Source organism: Taeniopygia guttata, chromosome 2 (assembly GCF_048771995.1).
Source record: "Taeniopygia guttata chromosome 2, bTaeGut7.mat, whole genome shotgun sequence".
In the NCBI taxonomy this organism is placed as follows: domain Eukaryota; kingdom Metazoa; phylum Chordata; class Aves; order Passeriformes; family Estrildidae; genus Taeniopygia; species Taeniopygia guttata.
In genome coordinates this window covers 2,468,854-2,490,698 of record NC_133026.1, presented here as the reverse complement: position 1 = coordinate 2,490,698, position 21,845 = coordinate 2,468,854, and the positions used below count along the sequence as shown (strand labels likewise).

Below are 21,845 nucleotides of genomic sequence, written 5' to 3'. Positions count from 1 at the left end.
ATTATCATCACCCTGCCATGACCCCAGACCCCTCTTTGTGTCCATCCCCACCTTTTTTGGGGGGGCTGCTGGCCCCAAAAGTGAGCAGGCCTTCTCCTGGCACACCCGACCCCACATCCAGCAACCTCAGCAGAGCAGATCCAGCCCTTGTCCTGCTGCTGCCCATTCAGATCTCCTCACTCCACCCTTCCCAAAAATCCCGCTGACCGAGTGGGATTTCTCCTTTGGCCGAGGCCCTTCTCTTCTGCTCTCCATTCCATTGCCAAGAATTTCCAAAACCTGGCGGAAAATTAGAGAACCAGCAAGTCCTGCCCTGCCTTGGAGCGCGGCGCGCTCGTTTCCTGCCAGCCATCCTCTGTCAGCCACTGGGAGCAAAATATTTCGGGCCTTTCCAGGCACTAAATCACCCTGCTGGACTGGTAACGGGGGCAGCTGAGCTACACCTAGTTCCACCTATTGAAATGACGGCAGCAGCCTCCATCCCACAGGAACTGACCCCTCTGCTGCTGCTGGAAGGGCTGGAGACATCCATTTCCAGAGGTGTTTGTGGAGCCTGGGGTGGAGGGCTGCGACTCAAGGGACTGGAGATGGGCTGTGGGGTGTTCAACCCAAAGGAGAAGCCTCCTGAAGATTGATGGTGTGGCTGGATTAGCCCTACCAGACTAAATCATTAAGGGGTATTAAGGTTGGAAATGAGCTCTGATATAATCAAGTCCAACCATCGACGCAGCACTGCCGTGTTCACCTCAAACCACGTCCCCAAGTGCCACATCAATGTGTGTGTGAACACTTCCAGGGATGGTGACTCCACCACTGCCCTGGGCAGCCCCTTCCAATGCCTGACTGTCGGAATCTGTGGGTATTGGTGATTCCAAGATTGTAGAAAGTCTCTGTCTGTCAGCCCCACTGCCAAAGCAGAAGCCATAATTGGTCTGTGCTGTTTCAAGGTTGTTTATTCTGTTTATCTCTAACATGTTCTGCTGCCCTGCCGCAGCTCTGTCCTGCAGGGCAGCGTGTGGGGCTCTGCCCTCAGTGGGATGGTACAAACATTAAATACCACAAACTACCTGTGCTGGATTTACAATAACGTGCCAATATCTGTCACCTACATTGAACAGTGTGTCCCCAGCCTGAACCAACAGAAAAATGCCAACACCACAGTGAAACATGGAGGGCATGAAGAAGGAGAAAAAGGACAAGACACACCCAATTCCTCCATCTTGTCCCCTCTGAACCCCTAATCTAGAAACCTAAAATTTTACCTTTGCACGCGTGTCACACTCAATTATTACTATTATCAAACACTCAAAGCTGGTAATTCATCCTGTAAGATTGAAAACTCTTTTCCATGGACAGAGATCACAGACAGTGTCTCTGGGGGCTCTGTCCAGGGGGGTTCCTGACCCCTGCCAGGGTCCCAGACCTGCCAGGGCAGCCGGAGGGAAGCCCTGGATTCCCACAACTGACCAGCTTTTCAGGGAAGAAATTTTCCCTAATATCCAACCTACTCCTCAACTGGTACAACTTGAGGCTGTTCCCTCTCCTCCTGTCCCTGTTCCCTGGAGCAGAGCCCAACCCCCCGGCTGTCCCCTCCTGTCAGGAGCTGTGCAGAGCCACAAGGTCCCCCCTGAGCCTCCTTTTCTCCAGGCTGAGCCCCTCTCCAGCTCCCTCAGCCTCTCCTGGTGCTCCATCCCCTCAATGTCCTTCTCGTCGTGAGGAACCGAAACATGGACACAGAATTCAAGGTGTCCCAGCAGTGCCAGCACAGGGGGACAATCCCTGCCCTGGATCAAGCCACATGAGCCTTTTCCAGCTTACTGGAAGGGATCTACAAAGACCAACACTCTCCAACCACCACTGAAGTTCTACATTCAAAAACACCTGATGTGGTCACTGGGCTTCACAGGACTGAGAAATCAGGTCACCACGGAGGTGACCATGGGCTCCTCTTGCAGCTCTCAGCAAAGTCAGCCCAGCACAGAAGTCCACACACACCCCAGCCCACCCCCTGCCCCATCCTGGCCAGCCCCAAGAAGTCATTCCTGTCCCACCACCTCTCCCTGCCCAGATTTCTGCCCAGCTCCCACTTTTGGAATTTTGGGTGCTCTCATTTGTGGTTTGGGAGATGACCAATTTTACCCTGCCTGTCCACACAATGTCCCCGTTAAACTGGGGACAAGAAGGGGATTTGGGAACATTCAGCCTCTGTGCCGTGCGATGGAAGGGGCTGGGTGAAATCTGCTTCCCTGGGCAGATCTGTTTTTGAAAAGCAATTACTGGCAGGGAAGACCAAATCCTGCATTCCTCAGCGAAGGAATCTGGATGATGTCACCTCCTGCCCAGTGGCAGGAGCATTCCTGCCCGAGTGCTCCCTCCAGGCAGCCCCAGGCCTTTCCTCCAAATATTTGTTTTGGCTGGTTTTTTGGAAGCTTCCCATTTACAAGGAATAACAGCAGGATGGACTCTCCTACTGTAAGGTTTGTCCCTGAGCAGCACATTCACAGGGCCACGGGTTAATAGAGGCTCACACGTGTCAGCCAAAATTTTACTGCCAGTAGCAGAAGTGGGGGGTTTGTTGGTTTTGTAGTTTTTTAATTTTTTTTCCTCCTCTTTTAGAATCTGTGTGGTTCAGTGCAGGGTGAGAGATATCAGAAATCTCTTAAAATAGAAGGTTCTTTGCCTCATTAAAACACTTTGAACCAAATTCCTTAAATTTTCTTGTATGTGTGACTAGACTAGAGGCACGTAGATGTGCTTGTAATGCTGTGCCTGTCCTTCCCTCCCTTCTTATTAGGATCCACCCAGCAGGACACATCTACCGTGGTGTCTAATGCCAGTCAGGACTTTTCCTAAACAGCTGGCCTGCAATAAAGTGCCCTTTTGCCTGGCAGGGAGTCCCAGTAGATGTTTCTGGGATAAGGGTTGCAGGGGTATGGAGTAACTGTGGGGTGATGTGGAGGCAGGACCACGTGCCATGGTCTCCTCAAAAGGATAAAATTTCTGCAGCATCCTCCAAGACTGGTTTTAAGGCACTTGGGTGGGATTTTATTTCTAAACTTGGGTGGTCAGCCCTCCTTGGAGCTGAGCACAGGGTGCCCAGAGGAGCTGTGGCTGCTCCTGGATCCCTGGAAGTGTCCAGGGCCAGGTTGGACAGATCTTGGAGCAGCCTGGGACAGTGGAAGGTGTCCCTGCCCATGGCCCTTCCAACCCAAACCATTCTGGGATTCTGTGACCTGCCTGACATCCAGGGACTGATCTGGGATTCATCTCAGTTTCCAGCTCTTCTCTCCACTCCTCTAGATTTCACCACCTGCTCTCAGCAACCAGGAGAGCCCAAGATGTGGCATCCCCCTGCAACTCTTTCCTGTTGTTTTACATTTTACACTGCCCTTAAGAGTTCCCCATCCCACACCAAGGTGCTGCTCACACCCCATGGATCCCCCACTTCTCCTTAGCACCTGTGCTGCTGGAGGAGGGAAGGGGGACATGCCTGGAGGGATCAGGAGCTGATTTTAAAGTAGGTTTCTTATGGCAGATGGGTAAATTCCTTCCCTGTGCTCCAAGATGAGCAATTGCTGGCACTTGGTGGGTAAATTCCTTCCCTATACTCCAAGATCACCAATTGCTGGCACACGAAAATTCCTGCTCTCAGAATTATTCTGCAGGACTAATGGGAGAGGGATAATCCAGGGGAAAACTAAGAGCAGGAGGTTGTTTCTTGTGAGGGGCTGGTGAGGTTCAATCACTCCAAATCCCACAGGCGATGATGGGATCTCACCAAGACACTGATTTCACTAAAACCTCAGCTGGGACACTGAGATCCTACAAAGACACGGGGAGAGGAGCGCTGGGACAGAACAGAGCTGCATTTCCAACACCAGCACAAGGTGTTGCCCCACATCTGAGCTCTAAAAAAATACCACAACTGTTTTTTTTTTTCCCCAAAATGAAGCCTCTTGCGTGTGCTGATCACCTCGTTCTGTCAGGCTGTGAGCAGGGACAGGAGCCCGAGGCACCACGATCTGTCCCTCTCAGTGCCAGATGTGACCTCCGCTGGCCAAATGGCCCAACCTGGATGGAACCCACCCTGCTGATGGCCAAAATCCTCTCTCCTTCCCCAGGAGAGCTGCAGGCAGCAGCAGCCAAGCATTTTGCAGCCCTGAATCAACCCCTCTGCAATTAGCACAGGACTTTTCATCAGCGCTCTGTTGTTTTTCAGCCCCGGCGATAAAAGGCTTCGGCGAACATTTCAAACCGTACGTAAACTCCAGCCTGCCAACACAAACACCATAAAAACACTCCCTATAAATCAGAGCTCGCCCTCGCTGGAGCTAGCCAGATTCTCTGGAATGGCTAAAAAAAGTGCCAGGAGGCTCTGCAGCCACGAGATCCGGGAGGGAGGGAGAAGGATTGAGAGAAAACAGCTGCCAGGAGCTGAGCTTCCTCCTCATCCTCAACCTCCCACCTCAGGATCTCCAGGAGAGCTCTGCTCATGGAGGAATAAATAAATAAAGGAGCTCCACGCCCACACACATCCTGGCCAGCGCACAAAACCTCGCGTGTGTTTGCCCTTAGACACGGAATTTCTTGCAGAAAGCTGAAGCCTCTCCTGTTTTCCGGGGTATCCCTCTGTGCTGTGACCACCAGGAGTTGGGTTATGCCACACAGCAGCTTCAGGAGGCTGACCCTGAGGATGGGCACAGGAGATCAAACCTTGCATTTGCCACCGGAGCTTTCCCCCATCTCCAGGCAGAAACAGCCTCGGCCAAACCCTCCAGCAGCCCCAAGAGCCGAGCAGGCTCTGGCCATCCCCCAGGCAGGGTTTGACCCCAGCTCTGCTCCTTTTGCCACAGAAACACCAGCCCTGGGTCATCTCCCAGGCTGGGGCTGAAGGACAGGGCACAATGTTGCAGCATTTTTGAGAGAAAGAGGACATGAATTATGAAATTTGAGCTACTCCAGTCTAGGCCTCAGATTGAGGCCTGGTGAGGCCTTCAAGCCTCTGACGCAGTTAGAAATTCAGAGCTTGTGGCGCAGATAGAAAATGTCTTAAGGTGTGATGGGGACCACTGGGCTGTTTGGGTGTGAATTAGTGTAGGTTTTATAGTGTAAGGTGTAGGCCGTTTTAAGGAAAAGGTAAACAATGTTAGCCTACCAATCAGAGTGTCTTTGTTTCTGTAAACTATGTGGAAGCTTATATAAACTACCACCTTATCTTGAATAAAGGGAGAACGCTTGATTAACCACATTGGTTTGGACCTGCGTTTGTCTTGTCCAGCTTTCCATTTTTCTGAGATTCCCTGGCTTCAGCACAAAGTCCTCCCATCTTCACTGCAGCATCCCGGGAGCCGCCGGCCCTGCCCGGGGCCATGGCAGAACTGAGGGGTTGTGGCATCTGGGGTGACCCTAAACACCCACCCGAACCCAAACTGAAACGTAAACTTTAAGGCATTTAGAGATTTTGAGGAGCTAAGATTTTAGTTAGAAATAAGCCTTACTAGAGTTAATTAAAATAAAAATAATAAATGAGTAGGCCTTGATGAAGTTAGGAGTTAGTAGTTAACTAATAATTGATTGCTTGTCAGCACAATGTTTAGTTAGCTGGGTTTATAATGAAGAATATAGAAACTGACAAATAGCTTTTAGGAACATAAGACAATTGTGGGCCTCCTCTGTTCTGAAACCAACTGAAGACAAAGAATGGGAGTTCTACCGAGAGTTCATTTGTCATATTTGCATTTAAAAGGTAGAAAGGTCAGAATGAGGAAGACTTCATTTACTTCCTCATTTTGGGACCCCTCCCCATAAAAGGGACCACCGACCCATTTCAAGGGACAAACTACGCACGCTTAATAGCTTTTGGAGTGATTAGCATATGAAGCGGGAAATGGGATGTACCAAAATTATGAATATGTATTTGTATTTCGGGTATTCAATACTTGTATGGATAAAAAGACTCTTTAATCACCTGGAAGGTGCGGTGTGTATTTGGGAGCTATCCCACACACAATAAACACAATAAACACACACTTTCTGACTTTAAACTGTTAAGAGAGTTTTTGTCCATCACAGTTGGATATCAATACTAGATCAATATCCATATTTTTTTTTAATAAATCAAAACCAGCCCGGGGTGTCCCTGACACAGCCCGGGGGCACCGAGCTCAGCACAGGGTGGTCTCCCCTTTCCTGGGGCATCTCCCAGGAGCAGCCACGCTACCAAGCGAGGTTGTGTCTACATGAGGGATTGCTTTGTGTCGCCCGTGGCATCATCTTTTCCCTCTCTCTCTTTTCCAGCACGGCTTTTTATTATCGGCTCGCTGTATTTTGGGTGGGATGCGCAGAGCCGGAGCTGGCTGGCATCTCCCGGGGCACTGCCAGGGCAGGTGGAGAAGGAGCAAAGTGGGCAAAGCGCCTCTGCCGTGGCTGCAGAGAGCCCCCGGGGCACCGGGCAGAGCTGCACAGGGCAGCGGGTCATGGAGACATCGCACACAGCTCCGGAGAGCGGCTCCTCCCCGGGGAAGGAAATGGGGGCATTCATTCCTCAGCCAACCTGGTTATTTCTGTCTGGCACAGCAGAGGAAAGGGCTGGGCAGAGCCCTGAGCAAAGCCATTGTCACAGGCACCGAAAAAAAAAAAATAATAAAAAAAAAGGATGATAAAAACGTGCCTGGAAGTGTGGGAATCCAGGGCTTCCCTCTGGCTGCCCTGGGACCCTGGCAGGGGTCAGGAACCCCCCTGGACAGAGCCCCCAGAGACACTGGCTGTGATCTCTGTCCATGGAAAAGAGTTTTCAATCTTACAGGATGAATTACCAGCTCTGAGTGTTTGATAAGAGTAATAATTAAGTGTGGCACAGGTGCAAAAGTCAAATTTTAGGATTCTAGATAAGGGGTCCAAAGAGGACAAGATGGAGGAAATTGGGTGTGTTGTGTCCTTTTTCTCCTTCTTCGTGCCCTCCATGTTTCACTGTGGTGTTGGCATTTTTCTGTTGGTTCAGGCTGGGGACACACTGTCCAACGTAGGTGACAGATATTGGCACGTTATTGTAAATCCAGCACAGGTAGTTTGTGGTATTTAATGTTTGTACCATCCCACTGAGGGCAGAGCCCCACACGCTGCCCTGCAGGACAGAGCTGCGGCAGGGCAGCAGAACATGTTAGAGATAAACAGAATAAACAACCTTGAAACCAGCACAGACCAATTATGGCTTCTGCTTTGGCAGCGGGGCTGACAGACAGAGACTTTCTACAATCTCAGAATCATCAATACCCACAGATTCTGACATGGAAAAATTTGGCTCAGGTTCATGTTTGAAGCAACTTCAGGTTTCCCAAGCGGATGTTTCCAGATGTGCAGCAGGTGTTCCCTGCAGCTGGAAGCGGTAGGGAACAGGATTTGGGGTCGTGGTGGGGATCAGCCCTGCCTCGATCCGGAGGGTGGCACAGAGAAGGGATGGAAGCACCCAAAGGTGCTCAGGGCTGGGCTGGAGGTGATGCCGAGCCCCATTTCGGGGCTGTTTTCCCGTGATTTTACCCATTTCCATCCCATCGGGGGCTCGCTGCCCCCTGCCCTGTGTTTCACACCAATCCCACTTGCACAGCTCCGGGCTGGTTGAAAAGGGTGTGAAAAAGGGTCAAAATAACAACACAAAGCAGGAGCACAGCCTGAGCTGAGCTCCCTCAATCCTCGCTGTGCAGAAACGTCCCTGATCTCTGGGGAAATGGGGACTTTGGGTGCTGTGACCTCACCACTGTCCTGGCTCCTGTGTGTGGTGCCACCCTGTCCCCCCTGTGCCACCGACGGGGCCCAGCTGGTGGTGGCACCTCCCAGGGTCATTCACGATCAGGGTGATGGGAGCGAGTGTGGGGAGGGGCTGGGGGGAAGCTGTGCTGCTTTGTGCTGCTCACAGACATCCCAAAAAACACGCCATGGAAGGACAAGATGCAGCCAGAAGGATTTCAAGTGGATAGGAAATCAAAGCCTCCCTGACAAACACTGGCATGGGGAGCTGGTGGCATCTGCACCTCCCAAGGGACCTTTAGGCTCTGCTGATCTCTGATTGCACAAGTCACCCTCAGATCCCCACCTTGCTCAGCATTTCCCACACCTCCACACCCACTGGGAGCCAGGAAAAGCTGGTATCCTCCCCAGCAGATGGATGGAGAAGGAGCAAAAAGTCAAACTGCACAAGAAAGAGAGCGTGCAGCTCTTACAGGAGCAATTCTGACCTGCTCCAGGGCTTGGCTTGTCCCCACAAAGTCACTTCATTCCTCAGGGACAGCTCAGAGTGGGGCATGGGATCCTCACCTTCTGAGGATCAAAAAATGGGAGAGGCAGGGAGCTAAACTTTGCTCATGTGCCTTAATTAATTTATAGCTTAGGGCTCCTCCTTTTCTATCCATTGTCCCTGTTTTCTCCTGCTACAGCCCCAGGTTGCAACGTGCAGAAATCCCACAAAAACTCCTTTATTTTCCCTTGCCCTGGCAGAGAGGAGCAGAAACCACGTGGATTTTCGTGGCTGGTCACAATCTCCAAGGTACAGAGCGGGTCAAAGGGAGCTGTGCAGCCTTAAACTGCCCCTTGGGATGGACACTGGGTGGAAGAACTCCAGCCAGGCCATAAATTACAGGAGAAGAGAGTCCTCCCCAGAATTGGGATCATTCAGGAGTATGGTGCACAACATATTGCTGGGGAAGGAGGGGTTTCCTTGTGACACACACATACAAAAGAAAACCTTCCTGGTATTTTGGTCTTGGACAAGACCCAAGGATTGTCTGGGAAATGGCTCTCCCAGCTTGCAGGAGGAGCTCGAGGTGCAGATTCCCCATCTGCCTCTCCCTTTTCCCGTTCCCATTGTCTGCAGCTGGGTTAGGTTGGGATTTCCTCCCCCTGACTTTCTAAGGAAGCTCAGGCACAGGGCAGGTTGCCCTCCTGTGGCATTCCAAGGAAATCTGGGGGAGAGGAGAAGGTGCCTGTGGCCTCCCAGGATTTCAGGATCTCCAGGATCTCTGTTTCCCTTTGGGGGTAATGGAATGTTCGCTCACCTCCCACCAGGAGAGGACACAGCTCTGCCAACAAGCAGAGCTCAAATAAATCAATTCAGCTGAGCACCTGTGCTTGGGATAGAGGGGAAGGGCTTTTTGGGATGGGAGGAGATGGAGAGAGGAGATGGGGAGAGGAGATGGGGAGAGGAGATGGAGAGAGGAGATGGAGAGAGGAGATGGAGACAGGAGATGGAGACAGGAGATGGAGACAGGAGATGGAGACAGGAGATGGAGAGAGGAGATGGAGAGAGGAGATGGAGACAGGAGATGGAGACAGGAGATGGAGACAGGAGATGGAGACAGGAGAGGTGTCCCAGGCCACCTCATGAACAAGGAGGGTCAGCAGCTCCTTCCAGCCCCCCTCTCCAGGAAATCCTTTGGACAAACACCGGTGGCAACTAAATCTGCAGAGATCTGGAGGTAGAAGGGACATAACTCAGGGTTGTCCATCAGCCACGGTGAAGCTCTTTAGGATTTTGAAGGATGGGACAATTAAAAGCTGTGGAACTCCAACAGCATCTCCCCATGAGGGTCATCTCAGGGGCTTGAGGTGGGGAGGAGGGATCCAAGTTGGAGATCCCACCCCAGAAGAGCATCCTGGGTGTTTGGTAGCCAAAGGAGAATTTTCTCTTGAGGAAGATTGGCCAACAAGATGAGGCCACCAAGGAGCAGGTTCAGCTCCCACGGGTGGTGATGCTGCTGAGCCACGAGCTCCCCCTGCCTCAGTTTCCCCGGCTGCACAGGAGGGAACACAGCCTTTGGAAGGTGTTTGGGACGTGAGGATGAAAAGGGCGCTCACAGCCTTGGATCTTATTTTAAAAACAAGCCAAAAGCACCTTACAGAGAAGGTAAATTTATCATGGATTAGAGACCCAAGCTGCAAATCCACATCTGCTGCTGGGATGAGCCCCCATGGCTGCTGCTCTCCAGCTGTGCCTGGCCTCAAAGCCCAGCTCAGGATGCAGGAGCATGAGGATCTGCGCTGGTGATCCCAAAGCCAGGAGGATGCAGATCCCAAAATTTGCAGAAACCTCAGGAATGTAACACGGGATCAGCAGGAGAATCAGAATCTGGGGTTCCTCCCCCCAGCTCGGGTGGTCTGAGATAAGAGGAGGTTTGGAAAGGGACTGGCCAGGAGGTCCCAGAGCACAGAGGAGTTTCACAGAATCCCAGAATGGTTTGGGGTGGAAGAGACCTTAAGGATCACCTCATTCTACCCCTGCCATGGCAAGGACACCTTCCACCACCCCAGGCTGCTCCAAGCCCTGTCCAACCTGGCCTTGGACACTTCAGGGATCCAGAGACAGCCACAGCTGCTCTGGGCACCCTGTGCCAGGGCCCCAGCACCCTCACAGGGAAGAATTTCATCCTTTTTCCATGAGGAAAAAGCTAAACCACTGCTGGTTTAATCCCAAACTCCCTGGAGGTGGATTTGCACTGCCCTGGGTGCTGGGGGATGATTCATGCCAGCAAAGTGTGCACAAACTGATGCCAAATAGGGATGTTGTGGCTCTCACCCCGGCAGGAAAGGCACCAGATGAACATTCAGGCTCAGCAAACGCATTTCCCACCCTAATAATCGGGAAAGGGCAGAAAATGAAGAGCAGGGTGGGAGCGGGGGGGGTGGTACAGCACAGGGAGGGGATCTGCGACAAATAAAACCCACCGGCAAAACATCAACACGAGGAGGAGGAGGAGGTGGAGGAGGAGGAGGAGGAGGAGGGAGAACACAACAAAACAAACACAAAAGTAACATACGGAGAAGCTCTGGGCTCTGTCCTTCCCAAAATTGTCCCATCCTGGCCAGCTGTGGGTGCGTGGATCCCGTCTGGTGCCGCTCCCAGCGCCGCTCTCCTCCTCCCTCCCACCCCGCCACGGCTCTGACGTGGAGAAGGGAAAACTCCTGTGGATCTGCAACCCCAGCGCTCCCTGGGACAGCAAGGATTCCTTCGGCTTCCCTTTGGGTTGGATTTTTGGATTTTCCTTCTCAGCCAGCGTGAAAAACGCCATAAAAAAGAGAGCGAGATGAAGAACTCGTGCTCGCTCTTAACAGAGCCAAGAGCGGTGCTCATGGAAAAAAAAAATCAGATCATTCAAACAGTCGAAGGGTTTAGGGCTAAAAATAGCAAAAAGAGCTCCTTGGAGCAGGAGAGGGAGGCGGGAAGCGGAGGTGCTGCAGCAGGATAAGAATGTTTCCTCCTTCTTTGGGATTTCTTTTCCTTTCTGCTCCAAGCCTGGTGGAAAGTTGGCTACGAACTCTCCCTGTCCTTACAGCTACAGCACCAGCAAAAAACTTCATCCCCCCCCCCCCCACCAATTTTTATGCCCAAAGCTGAAATTTAGTATTTTAATGGTTTTTGTTGACCTATCCCAGCCCTTCTTCATCCCAGTTTTCCCTTCCCAACCCCGCTTTGCAGGGCAGGGGGAACAGCTGGAAGCATCTCCCTGCTCTGTGGAGAACAGCTGGAAGGGAAAACAGCTGGAAGGGGACAGAGGGACATTTTCCTCCTCTCAGCCAGAGGGATTTTCCCCTCCCTGTGCACATCTCTGCTGCAGAGGGGGGGACGTTGCCCCTGCCACAAACCCACAAACAGGGATTAAATAATTGCCCCACGCAGAGGCCACAACCTTTGGCACGTCGCCATCTGCTCCTTCCCGTTGCCAACCCGCATGATTTTATGGCTGACCTCACAAAAATTGATGTTTTCCTTAAAGGCCCCACGTTGTGAGGGGAGATTTGGCTTCCAGGAGTCCAAATCAGTGAGGTTTTACTCGCTGTAATGAAAGAAAACCCCAAAACTGAACAAATTTGGCATGGAGAAGGCCCTAAACCTTTAAAATTTCCATCTCTTAAAAATACACCACCCTCAGCATGTCTTGAGCAGCTCCCACCATGTGAAACTCCTCAAAATAACTCGTTTTTCCTGGTCTGAGGAAATTTTAAGAGATGTCCTTGCTCCTCAGAACAGCTGGGATGGGGCAGCCAAGTTTGGATCATTAATTGAATTTCTCAAGTATGATTCTGCTCTCCAGCTGCTTTAGGGGAGGAACAAGCTGGGAGCAGCCTGGCTGAGTGTGCAGGGGTTCTGTGATCCCAGAAGGAATTTTCCAGAGGAAATCAGCCCCTGGGATGCTCCAGGGATGGAGGAGGAGGAGGGAGAAGGAGAGGCAGCACCACAGCACTTGCTCCTGCAGCTGCTGCTGCCCTTGGCACAGTCACAAGCCCAAAGTTCAGCCCAAATCTGGGGATTTCAAGGAATTTTGGGCAAGAAAATGCATAGGGAATTCCTTTTTGTGATCACACAGCTCAAAAACAACCTTAAATATGCTCCTAAAAAAAAAAAAAAAAAAAAATCTCTGTATCAGACTCTGAGCAAAGCCTTGTATGAAAGAGGTCCAAGCAAAATCCTGGATTCAAATTTTAAGGGATTCTCCACAGCCCAAGTGGAGTCGGTTCTCTGTATCTTTATGCAAATATTTAATGCAAAACATTTTTCAGGCTTAGGAAGAAGTTATAATTTTCATGGCTCTCAATGCTGCCTTTATATATGTAATGTATAAAATGTAATAAATACACGATATATTACAAGGATCAATGAAACAGTGACACGGCCTCCCGGGGTTGAGGAATTTTTGGGATCTTTTTGCTCCCAAACCCACAATCCCTCCCCGTCGTGCTGCCCCAGAGAGCCCCATCCTGGTTAGGAGGTGACGATGAAAAACCATAAAAACATTTTAAAAAATCATAAAAACATTTTAAAAAATAAAACACTAAAAGAATTTACCCATCATTAAAAAAAAACTATAATCACTTCAAATCTTAAAACCATAAAAAACCACTTACATCACATTTATTTCCAGCTCAACTTACCTCAAACGTAACATTAAAACAATTAAACCAATTAGAGTATTAGCTAAAAAAAAAATCAGTACTAGTTTCATTACAACTAACGACCTAATAAATTATTGTTATGTCAAAATAACTAATTATTATGTTGTTATATCATAATAACAAATTATGTTATGCCATAATAACAAATTATTATATTATGCTATATCATAACAACAAATTATTATGTTGTGCTTTAATAATATTTATGTTATGCCATAATAGCAAATTACTGTGCTATAATAACAAGTTATTATGTTATGCTACATCGTAATAACAAATTATTATGTTATGCAATAAGAACAAGTTATATTATAATGCTACAATAAAAAGTTAAGTTATATTATAATCCTATAATAACACATTATTATGTTGTTATGTTATAATGCTATAACAAATTATGTTATATCATAACAAATTATGCTATAATAAAAAATTATTATGCTATGCTATAATAATAAATTATTATGTTGTTATATCATAATAACAAATTATTGTGCTATATCATAATAACAAATTATGCTATGCTATAATTACGGTATATAATAATAAAAATTATGTTATGTTATGCTATAATTACAAATTATTATGATATATCATAATAAAAAATTATGTTATGTTACGCTATAACAAATTATGATATATCATAATAAAAATTATGTTGTGCTATAATAAGAAGTTATTGTTATGCTATAATAACAAATTATTAAGTTATGTTATAATGCTGTAATAACAAATTATTATGTTATACCCTAATAAATTCTGTTATGCTATAATATTAAGTTATTATGTTATGCTATGATAATAATTATATTGTTATAGCATATAAAAAATTATTAGGCTATATCAGAATAACAAATTATGCTATAATAACAAATTATGTTGTTATATCGGAATAACAGATTACGCTCTGCTATAACAAACTTTTATATCAGGATAACAAATTACGCTATGCTCTAATAACAAATTATTATGCTATACCAGAATAACACATTACGCTCTGCCATAATAATAAACTATTATGCTATATCATAACAAATTAGGCTCTGCCACAATCCCAAACCCTGGTGCAGACCCCCCCCAGGCTCGTAACTTTCCCTGGTGCCGAACCCCAGAGCTGTACCTGTCCCAGGACAACCTTTCCCAGGAGAACCCCAAACTGTACCCTTCCACGGAGAACCCCCAGCCATACTTTTCCCAGGAGAACCTTTCCCAGGAGAACCCCCAGCCATACTTTTCCCAGGACAACTTTTCCCAGGAGAACCCCAAACTGTACCTTTCCCAGGAGAACCTTTCCCAGAAGAACCTTTCCCAGAAGAACCCCAAACTGTACCTTTCTCAGGAGAACCCCAAACCGTACTTTTCCCAAGAGAACCTTTCCCAGGAGAACCCCCAGCCATACCTTTCCCAGGAGAACCTTTCCCAGGAAAACCCCAAACTGTACTTTTCCCAGGAGAACCCCAAGCCATACTTTTCCCAGGAGACCCCCCAGCCGTACCTTTCCCAGGAGAACCCCAGATCTGTACCTCTCCCAGGACAACTTTTCCCGGAGAACCCCAAGCTGTACCTTTCCCAGGAGAACCTTTCCCAGGAGAACCCCAAACTATACTTTTCCCAGGAGAACCCCCAGCCATACCTGCCCCAGGAGAACCTTTCCCAGGAGAACCTTTCCCAGGAGAACCCCAAACTGTACCTTTCCCAGGACAACTTTTCCCAGGAGAACCCCAAACTGTACCTTTCCCAGGAGACCCTTTCCCAGCCGTACCTGTCCCAGAAGAACCTTTCCCAGCCGTACCTGTCCCAGGCAGGAAGAAGGAGCCCGCGGAGCTGCGGACGCTCAGCGCATAACCAGGGACAGTGACCCTGCAGCAGCAGCAGTGCAGCAGCAGCAATGCAGCAGCAGTGCAGCAGCAGCAGCAGCAGCAGCCCTGCAGAACAAAGGCACGGAGATCAGCCCGGGCAGCGCTCTGCCAGGCACAATACGGCAGCGTGCCACTGTCCCCCTCAATGCCACCATTGTCCCCTCCCAGCCACTGCTCCTGGCACTGGAGAAGCTCCTGCCCCTCCGAGAGTATTGCATTAAGGTTGTTATTTTTTTTCAGAGTAGTTAAGAAGTGTTTTAAAAACTTTTATTTTATCCTTAGAGTAACTGAGAAGTGCTTTAAAAAAGTTTAATTTTATGTGAAGACTAAGATAATACAGATGTTATAAGTTACGCTGTTATAATCAAACTATTTTTAATTACAATATAAGTGTCTCAACTCTTACCACACTACGCTGCAAATACTTTAAAACTAATAATCTAAAATTACTTCTCGTGAGTTCTACAACAATGTATCTTTTATAGTTCTCTAAAATATCTAGTTGTATTTATAAAACCATCCTTTAAAACTTGTTTCTAATTCTCTCGCAACAGTATCTATCTTATTCTATAGTATTTCTAAATACTATAAATACTTATTCTAGAGTATTTCTAAATCTAATTTCTTATCTCAAAACGTGCATACAAATATATACTATATAAACCTTCTATCAAAGGTTATTTTATTTTTAAAAAATTTAAAATTTTATTTAAAAAAAATTAAAATTTTATTTTTAAAATTTCTACAAGTTCATTTCCCCCAAGAGATCTCCTAAAAGGCTTCGTGCCACCCACTGGAGAAGGGCAGGAGGCTTTGATTTGAATCCCAGTTTTGCCTTGACAGCAGCACTGGGGTGAGGTGCCTCCAGGAGAGGAAGGAAATGGGATCTGGTGGGAAATAAATCAGAACTGGGAGGACTGGGGTGAGAAGAGGAGGTCACAGAGGTCAAACAGAAGGATTCTCCCAGGGGGATTTTGTTGGGATCCGTGCAGGAGTTTGCATCTGGATGCTGCTTCCAGGGGAAGAGCACACCAAGGAGCTGGAGGAATCTTAAAATCCCAGATGTTTGGATTGGAAGTGACCTTAAAGCTCACCCAGTGCCACCCTCTGCCATGGCAGGGACACCTCCCACTGTCCCAGGCTGCTCCAAGCCCCATCCAACCTGACCTTGGGCACTTCCAGGGATCCAGGGGCAGCCACAGCTGCTCTGGGAAATGCAGGGAGCACGGTCAGGGCACAAAGGGAGGCTCAGCAGGGAGACTTCACTGAGAAATAAAACTCTAAAATGGGAAAGTGGTGAGAAAACAGAGCCAAAATATTCTCAGAGGCACCCAAGGCCAAAGGCAGCACACCCGTGGCAGCCACAGTGGTGAGAATTCCCAAGGGAAGATCCTGCCTGCCTTTGGAAACACCAGGAGCTGCTGCAAGGACACCAGTGAAACGTCATCCCTACAGGACAAAGGGGATCAGGATGGGTTTCAGACAAAAAAACCCCAGTGAAGATCCCAGAGATGCCACCACAGCAACGCTGTGGGGTGAAGCTGCAGTGGGATGACCCCAAGGAGCAGCAGCATCTGTGATTGGGAAGACACAGGGTGAACAAAATACTATGTATTAAATATATATATAAATGAAAAGGCAAATGAAACCTAGAAATGCTGCTGTGCTGGAGCCAGGCTGCAGCTCCTGGGGATGCAGGCAGCTGTGGGATCACCCTCCCTGCTCAGGGGACAGCCTGACACCCCACCAGAGAGGGAAATCATCCCTCTGCCCTGGGCTGTGCCCCCAGTTTCCCCTCTCTACCCAAACTGAGGTGCTTTTTCTCCCTCCAGTCCATGCCCCCACATCCAGGAGGCATCACAGGATTTCAACCACGTTCAAAGCAAGGGATGCACCTCATGTATCCTGCACTTCCAGCTAGGAAAAATAATAAATCTCCTTTATTTTCTCATTCCATACCCAGCAGATCCAGGTCAGCACATTGGTGGTGACTGGAGCATTGCTCTTGGCTTTTTGAGATTTTTCCATCACCTCCGTGCTGACCCCACGTTTGGGAGCCAGGTCATCCCTAAAGTTCAGTGCCCACCACACAGACACTTTGCTTTCCATCAAGAGTTGATACAAACAGGAGCAGCAACCCCTGTTCCTTCAGGGAATATCTGCAAATTAATGCTGGGCTGATGGCTTGGACACCTTCCCTGTGCCCATTGGACCCAGCTCCCAGGGGTCTTATTCCCACATGGCTTCAATAAAATAAACCCCTCTATGTGGAAATAGAGGAATATAAATCTATATTTGCCCAGCTCCACCTGGATACTGGAATTTTGCCTTTTCTGCCTCCCTTCTTTTTATCCCCTCCTTGCATCTCCAGAGATGGGGAAAGTAAAACCCAGAAAAACATCCTGTTTTCCCTCTTTTTTGTGGCTGGACAGAGAGGAATCAGGCGACAGGAGGGGGGATGCATCCCTGATTCCACAAGCATCCGGTTGTTGCGGTGGCTGTACCAGTTGCCACGGCACAATGGGAATTGCAGATGGCTGCTGGTTATTTACAGGGCTGGAGTCATGTCCGGGACAAGAGGAGTCACAGCTGCTGGAAAAAGCTGAGCCTGTGGTGGATTCCTGAGTTTTGGAGACTGGGAGTATGTCAGAATCTGAGGTATTGATGATTCTGGGATTGTAGAAAGTCTCTGTCTGTCAGCCCCGCTGCCAAAGCAGAAGTCATAATTCATCTGTGCTGGTTTCAAGGTTGTTTATTCTGTTTATCTCTAACATGTTCTGCTGCCCTGCCGCAGCTCTGTCCTGCAGGGCAGCGTGTGGGGCTCTGCCCTCAGTGGGATGGTACAAACATTAAATACCACAAACTACCTGTGCTGGATTTACAATAACGTGCCAATATCTGTCACCTACGTTGGACAGTGTGTCCCCAGCCTGAACCAACAGAAAAATGCCAACACCACAGTGAAACATGGAGGGCATGAAGAAGGAGAAAAAGGACAAGGCACACCCAATTTCCTCCATCTTGTCCCCTTTGAACCCCTAATCTAGAATCCTAAAATTTTACTTTTGCACCCATGCCACACTTAATTATTACTTATATCAACCACTCAGAGCTGGTAATTCATCCTGTAAGATTGAAAACTCTTTTCCATGGACAGAGATCACAGACAGTGTCTCTGGGGGCTCTGTCCAGGGGGGTCCCAGAGCTGCCAGGGCAGGCAGAGGGAAGCCCTGGGTTCCCAGAGGAGCAGGGCTGGGAGCAGGGTGAGGACAGCGGGCCGTGCGTGCCATCCCGGCAGAGCCGGCCGCAGTTATGGATCGGCGTCCCGCGCTCTCCAGGGATGACACAGTTGCACATCCAGTCGATGTGGCTGACCCAAATACAGCACCCAGCAAGGCAGGCACTGCCCAGCCCCTGAGCTGGCTGCCAGGGCCACTCTCAGCCTCGTGGAGATGATGGGCATGGCAGAACTCCTACACCAGCAGCATCCAGAGCCACGGGATGCTCGGCAGAAAATTCCATCCTCCCACTCAACTTCCTTTCCAGCAGAGAGAAGCCCTGGAGGAGGAATGCTACGGCCAAGGGATGCTGGCGTGGATCCATCTGAGTCCCACATGGATCCCAGGGAGGGCGTTTGGCTGGGGTGGGATAGTGGGACCTACCTGTGATCGGTGTTGGTGGTGCTGGTCAGATTCTCGGCGTGAGGTGGCAGCAGCTGGAGTGGGACGTCACCTCCCTGTCCTGTGGGAGAGCACAAGGGACATCAGGATACCCCAGCGTGGATCACACCACCCAGCCCAGCTGCAACCTCCTGAAAAAAGCCTGGGATCCACATGGCTGGGGAAATCCATCCCAAGCCCACCTCCCTCTGCTACCACCATTCCACAGCTCTCAATCCATTTTGGAGCAGCTGGGAGCTGCCAGAGGTTTTTGCACCCTGGTGAATAAAGGAACACAGGCAGGTGGCTCCACTGTGGCGGGATGAGGATGAGACCCCCAATCCCCTGCTCTCCTCTTTGAAGCCATGCAGGCTGCTGGAGTGTCGGAATCTGTGGGTATTGGTGATTCTGAGATTGTAGAAAGTCTCTGTCTGTCAGCCCCCGTTGCCAAAGAAGAAGCCATAATTCGTCTGTGCTGTTTCAAGGTTGTTTATTCTGTTTATCTCTAACATGTTCTGCTGCCCTGCCGCAGCTCTGTCCTGCAGGGCAGCGTGTGGGGCTCTGCCCTCAGTGGGATGGTACAAACATTAAATACCACAAACTACCTGTGCTGGATTTACAATAACGTGCCAATATCTGTCACCTACATTGGACAGTGTGTCCCCAGCCTGAACCAACAGAAAAATGCCAACACCACAGTGAAACATGGAGGGCATGAAGAAGGAGGAAAAGGACAAGACACTCCCAATTCCTTCATCTTGTCCCCTCTGAACCCCTAATCTAGAAACCTAAAATTTTACTTCTGCACCCGTGTCACACTTAATTATTACTCTTATCAAACACTCAAAGCTTGTAATTCATCCTGTAAGATTGAAAACTCCTCTCCATGGACAGAGATCACAGACAGTGTCTCTGGGGGCTCTGTCCAGGGGGGTTCCTGACCCCTGCCAGGGTCCCAGACCTGCCAGGGCAGCCAGAGGGAAGCCCTGGATTCCCACACTGGAGGATTTCCTAGAAGATGTCTCCCTCATGGATAGAGCAGGAGAGCTGGCTTTGCCAAAAAAAGGTGTCAATTAACAGCCTCCCCGCTTTGAACAGCCTCTCCAGAAGATCCCAGGAGTTTTTCCTCGCAGGATAACTTCTGGCAGCACTCAGCACCCCCGTGACACACCCTCCCTGTGCCCCAGCACGAGCACATCCCCTCACACTTCCATACCCGGGCTGTGGGAAAGGCACACGGAGCGAGCCGGACGCTGACGGACAAGCAGGAAAATCAAGGTTATTCCTGCTCCTTCTTCCCCTCGTTGCTCATTTTCTACGCCGGCTGCCCAATTATTTGCCAGGCCGGCTCTGCCCCGCGGTGCCTTTCTGCAGTGGAATGGAAGGAAGCCTGAAAATCAGAGCTGCCTCCAACAGCCCCGAGATGCTGAGGAAAACCACGGCAAGGACAAGTCTCCGGGCTCAGCAGGATGGAAAAATGGGCTTTGGGCTAATGCTGGCTGCTGCAAGGTGTCCTGGAGTGTGGCTCCAGCTTTTCTTGGATGATTTGGGCTTTGGGGAATGCCTGCCCTCCTGCACATCCTTCCCAGGCAGGGGTGGGTGCTGCTGGGTCAGAGCAGGGGTGACCTCTGAGTACAGACCCTACAGTCACTCCTTGAAGGAGTATTTCTATTGCCAAAGAGCTTGAGGGGGCAGGAAAATTGAAAAATGGGGGGAAAATAATCAGCTCCTGCCCCAAAAGCAGCGTGTCAGCCTGGATTCAGCAATGACTGCCAAGCAGCAGCTTTGAAGCAAAAGTGCTACAGGGTGTTGTTATTTTTTTGGCATCGGCTCCAAAATATCATCAGCCACAGACAAGAGAGCTCCCAGGGCAGGTTTTATCCCAGCTTTTACTATCTCCTGCCCTCCTCTTCCTCTCCCAGCAGGGATGTAGGTGCTGCCACGTTTCCCAAAGCATCTCAGCTGAAAAAAGCTGAAGTCTGTCCAAATTTATCTCAGTCTGACGGAACAGTGAATATTTAGTTATATAAAATCCCTATTTCTGACATTTCTGGAAGCAACCCAGGAGCAGGCCTGTTCCTTCACTCGGGTGTACCCCAAGATGGGAACAGCACCTTCCTGCCTGGAAGATCTAGGTGAGATAATGGTCCTCCAGGAGGAGCAGCTTTAATCACAGACACCCCTGGGCTGGAAGGCTCCTGTATCCTCACTTTCCCAGTCTGATCCCTCAATCCCAGCCCCACATGGAGCACAGGATGTTTGCAGCTGTGGAGAACCCAGCATTTGACACCTGCCATGCTCAGCGTGGTCCTTGCCTGCCCCAGGGGTGTGGGAAGGGAACACCCCAATGAGCCAGCACCAAACCCACGGATCCCGAAAGGCGTTTATGGCTGCAAACTCAATTAACAACACAGACATCCCATTTTTGAGGGAGCAGGAATTAAACTCACTCCAACAAGTGCCTTCACCCACCCAGCTTTGGGATTCGATGCACAGCCCCTCCAAAACACCAAACATGGAGAGGGGCACCCAAAATGATTCCCTGGAGATGCTGCAGAGCTGTGTCACCCACCTGGGGACCAGCGTAGCAGCTACAGCAGGGCACCCCACCAGGCTGGGACATTTTGGACTTCCCTCTCCCTCCCCTTCTCCAGGGAAGGGGGACACAAACCACCCAAAGGGTTGGTTTGTCCCGTTTTTCCCAAGAGCTGCCCCCGCTGCCATCCCCGGTGCACTCACGCGTCCCGCAGGGATGAGCCGAGGCCGGGCGGGCAGGAGGGATCCGCAGGGAGCTGCTGGGCACTTCCATGTGGTGACAGCCCCGCAGGTGCCACGCGGTGGCCGCAGAGCCCCGGACTGAGGCGGGTGCCGTGTCCTGCGCCTCCTGCGCCGCTGCTCCAGCGCGTTCCCGCCGCCGTTCCTGCCACCTAGAGGGGACCTTTTCCCATTGCAAATCCTCAAATCCGAACAAAATCCCGCGGTTCACAAGGAAAAATAATCAGAGCCCATCACTTGAGGGCGCAGGGAGAGCCTGGACACAGCAGCTCACACAGGATCCTCCTGTTTGTTTAGCCAATTCCAGAACTAACAGTAGGAAGCCCACAAAGGAAGCAATATTTTCTAGGAAATCTAGGAAAGATATATCAAACCAATCCAAGGAAGGTAAACGAGCAAAATAATCATCAATTCTTGGCTGTAAATGCAAGGTACTAAAAGGGTGGCCCAAGGGGGGTTTCTGCTTGTTCTCTCCATAAGGTGGAGGATGGAGGTTTGGAGGCGACCTGGACCAAGAGGCACTGCAGAGCATCTGGACAAACTGGAGGGATGGGATGTGAGGAGGATGAAACCCAAAGATGGAGTGTTTAGGTACAAACCTGCTCTGGTAAGA

At 49.6% G+C, this 21,845-nt stretch overlaps 1 protein-coding gene across 2 annotated transcripts in view; it reads right to left on the bottom strand.

Moving 5' to 3' along the window:
* GJC2 (gap junction protein gamma 2) overlaps nucleotides 1-21,376 on the bottom strand; it is a 46,704-nt gene extending 25,328 nt beyond the window's left edge. The window contains exons 1-3 of one of the 2 annotated variants that reach the window (XM_032746584.3): nucleotides 21,197-21,376; nucleotides 18,461-18,539; nucleotides 14,732-14,864 (exon numbers count right to left, since the gene is read on the bottom strand). The gene's annotated coding sequence lies outside the window, so the exon portion shown is untranslated. Of the gene's footprint in view, nucleotides 1-10,805; nucleotides 11,250-14,731; nucleotides 14,865-18,460; nucleotides 18,540-21,196 lie in introns of those variants that run through there. The other variant, XM_030264133.4, reaches the window with a different exon arrangement.
* Nucleotides 21,377-21,845: the final 469 nt, after the last annotated feature.